Source organism: Megalops cyprinoides, chromosome 12, assembly GCF_013368585.1.
Source record: "Megalops cyprinoides isolate fMegCyp1 chromosome 12, fMegCyp1.pri, whole genome shotgun sequence".
Lineage (NCBI taxonomy): Eukaryota > Metazoa > Chordata > Actinopteri > Elopiformes > Megalopidae > Megalops > Megalops cyprinoides.
The window spans coordinates 27,250,064-27,260,678 of record NC_050594.1 but is presented as its reverse complement, the minus strand read 5'-3'; the positions used below and the strand labels follow the sequence as shown (position 1 = coordinate 27,260,678).

At 47.4% G+C, this 10,615-nt stretch overlaps 1 protein-coding gene across 5 annotated transcripts in view; it reads left to right on the top strand.

Moving 5' to 3' along the window:
• The first annotated feature begins 530 nt into the window (after positions 1-530).
• The window catches only part of klc1a (kinesin light chain 1a), a 35,093-nt gene continuing 25,008 nt past the window's right edge, over positions 531-10,615 (top strand). For 4 of the 5 annotated variants that reach the window (XM_036543005.1, XM_036543007.1, XM_036543009.1 and 1 more), the window contains exon 1: positions 531-769. The gene's annotated coding sequence lies outside the window, so the exon portion shown is untranslated. The remainder of the gene's footprint in view (positions 770-10,615) is intronic. The other variant, XM_036543006.1, reaches the window with a different exon arrangement.

Here is a 10,615-nt window from a genome sequence, read left to right as displayed (position 1 = left end):
CAGAGTTCATTATTTGCACTTTTTTCAGTCCAGCTGAGGAGGATTTGACTGTTAATAGTTAGATTTCAACGGGCACGCCTTCCCAGGATCCAGTGCCGATTTATATTGCTTGTATTAGTAACTGATTTTTCTTATGACAGAACTAGGCTCCGTCCATTCGTACATTATGCGTCATCTGAATACCATGCGCTTGTTCTAAAATCAATGTTATTGTTACTTCCGGTTTAGGTCTGAAAAGGATGACATCATGATTAAGGAAGAGGGGAATTATGGGGCGCAAGGTAACGCCATTTTCGTACAGGGATAGGAGCTGTCAGTGAGGGGATGCGCTTCTGCTGTACTAGAAATCACTGATCAAGACGGAAGTGTGTGGCCCTCGACTGTCCGACGAACATGTAACACGTCGGGGTGCCCTGAGTTTTGCCGAAAAACTGCTGTGTGTCCGGTGCATGTAGAGGCGGTTGCCAGCGAGCCAGCAAGTGCCAGTGGTTATTCGCTTGCTAGCTGCCGAAATCGCTAAGCTAGCTACCTCTTCATACAAAAAGAGCTTAGGACTGACTCAAGACGAACTTCGGAAGACGGGACACTGGGACTGCTTATTTTCACCGGGTCGGCCTTTTGGCCACTTTAATCACATCAAGAAGCGATAAATCAACGTAAAAGGTCCAGATCGCTGTAAAGCCAACGGTCTGCAACCATACCCCTGGAGGAAAGCCGGGTAAAGCAGCCTTGTCATACATCACCAGGCAACTGGATGTTCGGCAGAACGGTAGGAATTGCTTGCTAGTGACTAGCTAGCTACCCAACTATTGATCACTTGCGTGTGTTTGTGTCTGCCTGTCAAAGGCTCATGTTAAAAGCATTTAGCCAGCTAGCCAACTTGTATTAATCCCCGAATAGTCATGGGTAGCTAACTGGGTAGCTAGCTGGGTAATTCCTGTATTTTAAGTATCGTTAGCGCGCTAGCTCACATTAGCTAAGTTCCCGAGATGCCTCTTACAACACCGGGTGTTTTCTCAATAAGCCACGGATAGCTCGCTACAACGTTATTGATGGGTTTAACGAACTGTTAACTAACAATGTAAACTGGCTATGATTTTAATAGTAATCGCCTGGCTAGCCAGCTAGCTAGTTTCGTCACATTAAACCCAGCTAACGTTAGCTAGCGATCTGAGGTATTCTCTAAACTGGACAAGTTAGCAAAGTGCTTAGATACATAAGGTCGTTAAGGAGTAAGCAGCTCTAGCCACAGCAAGAAAAAGTCTCGTTGTTTGCTAGTTGATTGATTAGTTATTCATTTGGTTCGTTTCTACAACGTTGATATAATAACCTTAGTTAATTTATCTAGGGTAGGGCTTGGATAGTTATTTTCTGTTGTGGCAGCATGCTTGCTTGGTGGCTGGTTACGTGCAACTGAACTATTATTGTAAAAAAATTCTTAATCTGGCAGGCTGTGGAGTGATGTGCATTTATTAATGACAGACCCGATCTCATTAATATTTAAAATGCAGTTATGTTATTGCGAGCAAAAGATTTGATTATGAACTGATCGCCTATAGGTAATCTTAGAATCAACGCTCTCTTGTGTGCGCGCAGCTTTGAGGACAGCGAGAACTAGTTTCGTACCTCTTGGATTCTGTCCTTTAATCTTTTAACTAAAAAACAACATTAAACAAGCGAACCTGCTTTGTCACATTGCTGCAAAATACATTCACTCCGCCGTAGCGTGTAAAACGGCTCAGTCCGAAGACACTGTTGTGTCATCACCCGCAAGCACCAGGGCACTTGTTTTTGTCCTGCAGATGCATCTGAATTGTGCGATTCTGTTGAGTTGTATAAGGTGGGTGTTTTACGGTTACGATTATTATTCCGGATGCGTGCGTTTGGGGGAAAGACAGCTGTGGCCTTCTTCAGAGCGTGGTTGTGTCGGTCAGGATGTTGGCTCTGTGTCCGTGGTTACTGAGTGCCCACTGTGTCACGGACAGGTGGGCGCTCTGGTTTGTCGGGAACTCCGTCGCCTGCGAATTAATGAAATTAAATCCACACCACTTGCTTCAAGGACACTGCGTTCGTCGCAAGTTGTTTAAATTAGCAGTCGCATGGGCTAAAATGCTGCAAGTTACTATGTAGAGGCCATCCCCCTCATAACTACAGTATCATTCTCAGACAACGGTTTTGCGCAGGGCTTGGTGCCCGGGTCTGATTTCAATAGTTAACGAGTTTCTCCCGATTATTTAAAACTGTTATGCAGGAAATCTTATTCCTGGGTCACTTCTTTTGTCGGGGAGCGTAGGACAGAGGAGTCTTAAAGGTGGTTGAGCTAGGCTTTTTCTTTTTCTCTTTCTTGTACAGCTGAAATAATAAGAACTCTGCTACGCCCTCTCAGTGGTCTTTGTTTCCAAGCACCCTCCGTACTCAATTTCACGAAATGTAAACCGAAAGGCTCAGTGTCGGGGACCTGCCTCTATTTAAGTGGCCCAACAAACCTGCTTTTCTGTGTGGCGGATGTGAAGATTGTCAGTCCCGCCCTGAATGTCTGCCTCTGCAAGGAGTCGATCAGCGGTGCTGGCAGGGCTTGCTTAAGTGCCTTCAGAGGGCAGAGCATTGAGGGCTCTCTTATTCCCCTCAGTGCAGTGTCAGACAGCAGATCCTTAAGGCAAAGAAAGGTAGTGAAGCCCTAGCTCATCCAACCACACCTCCCACTGAGAGAAAATAAACAAACCACAGAGGGTAGGGGGTGGAAGAAGCTCTGGGATTTAGTTGTTTTCTTGCCTTGCTCTAAACAACCACTGTATTCCACCTGGGTGGGTGGTGGTGGGGGGGTTCCTAGGTCTAAGTCCTAGAGCTGCATAACCAATGATCTCCCAGACTTCCGAGGTGCAGCGTGACTGTTGCAGGACCTCAACACCCTGCGGTGTGGTGTCCACGCACATATGCTGGCTGTCATTGTGGGTTCTATGTAATGCCACAGTGAATTGACCTGCAGAAATGCTGAGCTCAGGGGCTGCTTCCCCACCCGGTAACAGGATCTTTTTGGGCAGCGACGCTTTTTCGGTCTGCAGAAACTCCCGGATCCCGCTTGGGTCCCACTTTGTAGGAATTCTGGGGCCGGGGGGGAGGGGGGGAGGGACCTGCGGGTTTTGAAGAGGAGGAATTCGGTGCAGCTGTGGGAGGAAGTGGCACCTCCCAGAAAGTGCTGGCGAGTGGAAACGACAGTGGGAGAGTGGGACGCGGACGCCCACCGTGGCGTGCCAGTGTCTGCGGGGCGCCTGTAGTGGCCCCGCAGGGCGTGCGTGTGGCGAGCAGGATCCTGAGGGCAGCGGAAAGCTCGCTGGCAGGAGCCCATAGCGTGGGTGGTGAATCGTTTTTACCCCCCCCCCCCCCCGCATTGAGAAATCACAGAGGTTCCCGTTTTCCTGCCTTTTCGGGGAATTTGTGGAACCTTGAGCGCTAGACGTTACAGTGAATTTAACTGAATTGGTCTGGTGCTGAATTTAGCATTTTTTTCATGCTGGCACTCAGTGGGATTTGAGTGTGATTCGTCTGAACCGGGCTGAACAACAGTAGACGTGTCGTCAGCATCTTCCCTGCTTCTTTGCAGTTTGGTTCGGGGTGCTCTGTCAGCTCAGTGAATCCGCTTCATAGAGACAGAACTACCCAGCCCATGTGTGACAAGTTCCTTTCTTGAATAGCCTTCCTGTTTACAGCTAGGCAGGGCGAGAATGCAGGAGAGACTCACCTGCTGCTCACCTGTGGAGAGACCGGTGTGAACACACCCTAACTGTGAGGCGGACAGTAATACGCTGTCCCACCTGAATCCACTCCCATGGGTGTGCTGGGTACCGGGGAACCAGATTCGGTCCTGTCACGGCGAACGTTTGCTGCCCGCTGAAGGAGGAATGGGTGTATTATTGTGAGATTATCCCTGCCTGGATATGACTGCCCCTCCTCTTACTCCAACACTGCATTCCTGATTTATTCATCTCTTGGGACCTATATTCTGGGTACTTCCTGCCTCTAGTGGTAGGCTACACCGGTGAGTCTCCAGGCAGAAGAAACCAATCAACTTCCTTTGTACTGTGAGATATAGAATAGACCTTCATCTCTGCTTTGTTTAGGATAGTAACTGAATCATACAAGGATGTTCTTTGTACACCATCAATCATCTGTGCAGCAGTCTGGTCTGAGCAGGTATTAGGTGGAGTGTAGGTTATTCAGTTTCCTCTTTGTCTGTCTGTCTGTCTTTGAGCAGGATAACTGTATTAGTTATGGACCAATCCGGATAACATGTAGAATGACATGCCCCTGGGAAAAGGAATGAAGGATTGAATTTTAGGGCTTATAAGGCAACAGGTAAAGGTTGCAGAGGTACTCTGCACTCTCTTTCTCTGTGTTGTGCCTCTATTCCTTTTCCTATGCCGCTTCAGTCCTGTGCCTATGCCACTTTTGTGCCTGTGCATGCTATAGACAATGATATTTGAATCAGCAGCTATGTAGCATAAAAACATTTTGACACGTATCTTTATTCACCTGTGTTTCCTTGTTTTACATTGATACACTTGGATACTTAGAAACAGAAAAGGCTGTCCGTGTTTTTGTTTTCTTTTGGGGTTATGTTTTTTTTATTGTGTCCTTTTTATCTAATTCCATTAGGACGGCCGTCTAATGGGGTACTGCTTTTCAGTCTGTCCGTCACCGTGCCCTCAGGCCCGTCGGGCCTGGAAATGCGTCTCGGTGCCCTTCCCAGAATCCTCCTTGCGGCACACTCGCTCAGAGCCTGTGTAACATCTTGGAGAATCTGAGTGGTAATTTTGTGCTGCCGTCTCATAACTGCCTCATACTTTTGTGCTCTGTCTGAGAATGAGACAGAGAGACAAAACTGCGTCAGTCAGTCTTTTTCCCCCACAATGCCCCTTCTCTTCCCCGGCAGGCCAGCGTGTGGCTCACCCGTGCACGCGGAGCGGTCGCCCCGGCTGATGTCGCTCACGCGACCCATCCTCCGACAGAGCTTCCTGTTGTTTCAGGGCGCCGGGCGGAGGATGTGGCTTGCAGGGGGTTGGTCGGGGGCTGGGCGCTCTGACTCTGTGAGGCCTGGTGAAAGGTCAGGAGGAGTTAGGGTCAGAGGATTCAGTGGCACTAATGAAATCTGCCGACTCTGGTGCGTTGTTGTCCACTCGCACTTCCGGTAAGGACCGATTCAGTTAGATCATCGAAAACCCCTGCATCTTTGAATGGGGGGGGATTCCAGTCAGGGATTTGCTGTACTTTCTTCTGGTCGATCTGTACAGCCGCATTTCAATCGGCCCCAGCTCTGGCAACAGCGCTCCCTTGCTGAAACGCTGATGACGGAGCTGAAACCTTCACGGATGACGGAGGTCTGAGAATAAGGGTAATGAATCTTCTGTTGAGCCTCATCGTACATGCATTGGAGGTGTAGCTGGGCTCTCTGTAAACTCCTGTTGGGCTCCTGTCTGAGAGCGACTGGTCAGCATCCAAGTCCTAACACCCCCCAGACTGTTGCTGCTTCTGCCTGTAGGACCAGAAAGACCTCTTGATCAGTGAGATGAGATGATGGATATTCCTGTTGATGCCTGGAGTGAGAGGAATAACAAACAGATTCTGTGTTGGGGGGATGGACGGCGTTTTGTGCCTGCAAGCTGGGCAGGGCTCGGTCTCGGCAGCTTTCTTTGCTTGCCCGGAGTTCATTAGTGTGGCTGGGCGGTGCTCGAATCCCATATGCAAATATCAGAGCGTTACACCCTCTTTCAGCCCTGGCCAGTGTGGAAATCCCAGCAGAGCTGGTTAGTGAGGCCCTACTGCTCAGACATACCATAGACATAACCCCACCCGCCCATACAGCCTTCCAGCTCTGTCCCTTCACCTCCATCACTGTGGAGCTGTGGTTCTTGTGGGTGTGCTCCTACCTCCCTGTTCTGTTACTTTTTGCTCCTTCGCATGTACTGCAGAGAAGGGCACATTTTTGGAAGAGGTGTGTTACAGGCAACAATGCGGTGTGTGTGGGCAGAAGTTTGAAACTCAGGCCCCCCCCAATACATCTGCACTGAGCTATAGACTCAATGCGAAAATGCGCATTCCCCAAGCTCTGCTTGAAAACACTGTATTTACATTTCTAAAGATAACATCGCAAGGCTTCCTTCTGCCGGAGCCGCTTGTGATTTGGGATTCAGGTTAGGAAAAACTTGTATTTGCATACGATTGAAACGTGTGAGCATCAGGGCTGAGTGAGAGAAGTGTGGGATTTGGGCGAGAGGGAGGGCGGGCATGAGGTGTGTCAGTGACTGCCCCTCGACTCCCCGCGTGCCTGCATTTCCTGTCCTGTCACATGCCTGGCCACTGGCTGACCGCAAAGTCACATGACCCCGGAGAAAGTGCAGCACGTGGTGGTTTCGCTTCCATTTCCTCCAGATCCAGTGATGGTGGAGAAACGTCTCTCTCAGGCTTGACTGCACTGATGAAGCAGCAACCCACTGCGTGAAGTAGGTGTCTCTTCAGAACAGCCTAGTATTTCTCTTTATTGTTAGCTTTACTGCTATAGGCACGGCACTCATCTATCTGTCTGTCCAAAATGTAGACTCATTACTTACTATATAAGACTGGGACTGAGTCCATTGCCAAGTCTTTAGTTCATTGAATGCGTCAGTGTCACTGTTTCTCTTGGCAAAATGTAATGGCAGGGGTGGGGATTTCAAACAATGCAATAGTTGAATACTCAGCCGGTAACTCATAAGCCACGGATCCTCAGCGCACATGAGCAGGAAGAGCTGCAGCAGAGGAAGTCCTGTGGAAAATACGGATCTGGGTTCTATCACAAAAGTTGCTGTAGATTAAATGTAAGTTGAACGCAGCTGGGGTTTTCTCAGGGCGGCTTAGGGACGAACCTTTCTCAATAGCTCATCATTGCTCCACACATGCTGTTATTTGGAAAGAACGTTTTTTTTTTTTTTTTAAAGCTTGTGTTTCAACTTCTTGTACACAGTCACACCCCACCAGAGCACCAAGGGTGCCTCCCCTGGTATCATAGCAACTGTTTACAGTGATATCTTAGCCCAGTGACCTGTAACCTTGAGACTTTAAGGACAGAGACAGTGTCTGTAGAAGGCTCATGTAACAATGTATGCAATGTCGCATGACTCTCTACTGACTTTCTCTGTTACGCTCTGTTTCAGTAATTATAATATTGACCCTAAAGTGGTGCAAGCGAGCTAAATCAATGATAAATATAGCAAGGTTGCACTCTCAGTTTTAAAATGGTGATTTGTTTTAACTAGCGCAGTGTATAAGGTAATGTTGAAGTGGCCTTTACGTTCTTAAAATATGTTTAGCCTGTTATATCTCAAATTATTTTTAATTGTTGAGGGTAATGACAGGTTAGAGGGTTGGGAAGTCATGGTGAATTATGTAGTGCTGTCAGGCATTTGTTTGAGTGATGATTGACATTAGTTTTCTTTATTAAAAGGACCTCCCAGGAGGCTGAAGTCTCCAGTCATGCTTGACCTGAGCCACAGTAATATTTATAGGATCAGAGAGCTTACTCACTGTCATTCATAAACAAGGTGGGATGACACATGTATGGAAAATAAATTAGAATAACAAGAATCTGTGTTTCTCTAGTGAAGTATTGACCTCCAGAGATAAGGCGAGGCCTTATGCATTTGCGATTTAAACCTTTAGAAAATGGGCTTATTGTTTGAGTATTTTGTGCGTGCACAGATTTACTTCCTATGCCGGCTGCATGCTGAAGTCCTGCTAATCCTCTTACATGTGTGTGTAATGCTCCCCATAAACAGTCAACCATCCTAATGACAATGGTGGAGAAGGAGAGAGGGGCAAGCGCAGGCAAATGGAAGGGAATTATGTTCACCAGTCCATAGTGACGGAGGAGGCAGTCGCAGGCTGTAATGTATGTAAGACTTCTTTCAGTTGTATATTCTACTGTACCAAGTCTGAACATTATGCTCTGTTTAAACGTTTGAAATTTATTCCCGTTAAAACCAGCCCAAGGAGGCTTAGCATGATCACTCGCTGTCGACAGGGAGATTCTGCAGCGCTGAAGCTTTGTTCACATGACGCGTCTGACCCCATGGTTTTGAAGTAATTTGGGCAAAATATGGGGTTTGTGTGACTTTCTTTTCATGGTGTTACAGGCAGTAGCCGCTGTTTAATGTCCTCGTCAGCAGTAGTTACCAATTTTCACTTCACGGAGAGCAGGACTTAAAAATAAAGTTTTGATCCAATACAAGGGCTGAGTCATATCCCTTAGCTTAGAGATGTATTCTTACACACAGCGCAATAACGATAATGATGTTTATCATTGCATTAACAGAGAAAAACAATTAGCAGAACGGCTGTTAATATTGCGATGCAGTTTAGTAAAGCTTAATGCAGTCACCAGAGTGGGTTTCTCTCCCAGTGCGATTGTTAACTCATCCCTTATCTTTGTTGGATATTGCAATTATGGTTCCCACCACTGGCACTAAAAAGTGTTTTGTGTGTTGGTCTGTTTTGGAATAGCCTGTCAAGGCTTGTTATCTTCGTTATATCTGTAGCTTTCCTCATGACTGATCAGCCATGTCTGGCTGCCTGGCGTAGCTGCCCTGACAGGTAGGCTGTTTAATCCGGGCTGGAGCTACCCCTTGACACCATTGGACACTCCCTTTGCTGCTGCTTATCTTTACAGATGAACAGCTACAAATGGCCTCTGTATTGTGTTTAACAGAGGCAGCGTCTATTGAAAGTGCAGTGTGGTAAATACTGGTAACCAATAGCCTAGAACTCTCTCTGTCTGAATTCGGTGCCACCCATCAGTGTGATTCTGATCTGGGCACGGAGCCCAGTCTACCTGCATCAGCAGATAAGGCTTCTGTGTGCTTACCGCAGTCATTTTAGTTTTACTTGTTTTGAATCATTTTGGAATTATATTTTATGTGCATTTCAGTTAAGGTTTCATTTGGTATTAAGAGAAGTGAAGGCGCTGTCTGTGACACACACGCTCCTCTGAGTAGCAGAGAAGCTTTATCTGCCTTGGGCTGATGCACGGAATTGCCTGCTGTTGCAGTGCTGTCATCGCACTACATCTAGAGTGACGGTTTTTTTAGTTTTGACTGTTCTCATGGACCCTGATCATGTTTAGTGTCTGATACTGGGCCCATCTTTGCCGTCCTGCAAAGCAGTCATGCTCTTCAGACTCCTGCGTGGCCCAGACATTTGATTCAAGTCCAGGCTGAGCCCTCCGGCCAGGGTTCGAGACTGGCTGTGCCGTCTGCCTACGGTGACCGGGAGACCACAGCAGCAGAACAAATTGGCTTCGTTCTGCTGGGGCATAGGGGTGCGTAGGTCATCTGGTGTTCCCTCGTTTCTCCAGAGCGGTGCTCTCTAACGACTTGTGAGGCGCCTGATAAGTCCCCCGGTGATGTCATTGGGGACGTGTCCGTCCTCCCTACTGGCATCGGCCCTGCTGTGGTGCATTGTGGGACTTGGGCAAAGTGAAAAATAGCCGCTGGCTGTGTCCGAGACTGTCAGAGGTCTGTTCTCGCCTCAGCCACTGCTGTGAAAGAATAGGGGATGTGTGAAGAGACAAGCTTAATGTAACAAGACTGAGGATTCCAAATTAGGTGAAAAAAGGTAGAAATAGCTTACAGTGAAATCACAAAAAGTCATGGTATCCAGAGGTGTCTGTCCAGTCTTTAGAAGTGGGTTTGATAATTTCAGCTGCAGGGTATTTCATTTTCTCATAGACTCAAAGATCTGTCTTGGGTATGTACTGAAAATGTAGGACATTACAGTTTGTCTGGTTTTTATGACCACAGTGAGAGAAGGCTTGAGAAGGAGGAGGAGGTGGCATGTAATGAGAACCAAAAAGCTGCTGTTCTGGAATGACAATAGTCCATCTCTAGCAACTGACACCCCCTTCTCCGTACTAATGAATGGCCGCTCCTAAATCAGATTCAAATTTGCTGCATAATGCATGGAGTGGGACATTGTTGCCCTTAACTCCATCCACAAAAGCATTCCTCAGGCCTGCTTTGGGATGGTGCCGGGTAGTAGTAATTGGGGTAACATTAACCTCCTTTCACATCTTGTGCTGCGCTTTTCCCCATAGGTCTGCGGGCAGAGTAACACACTTGAGAAAAGTGATGTGAAGCATATGTTTGTTGGGCGGCTCTTTAGTGAAGAGGAGGCTTTATGGATCTGATATGTACATGGGGGGAAAAAAACCCATATCTAACTAGCTTCTCCTCAGGTCATGTGTGGCTTACAGTTTCAGCAGTGTCACATAACTGCTTGCTCGCCCAGTGTATATTGAATTAATATTGAAACTGAAATGACGTGGTGGTGTAATGCGAATGTCACCTTCATTGATATTTGTGCAGAGAATGGATTCAGAGAAATATCTAAGGTTCTGTCGGCAGTGAGTCCCTCCACTGAAAAAACATCAGGGAGGATGGCAGAAACAGGGTTTTCAAATACTGCAGAGCGGTGCTTGATCAGGGTGACAAGGCCGAGGGCGAATTATCAGCAGGGAGCTGACGACAATAAGCCGGCATATGCAGCTTGATAGCTGTGTATCCTTTGAACATGTCGGTACTTTCTGACA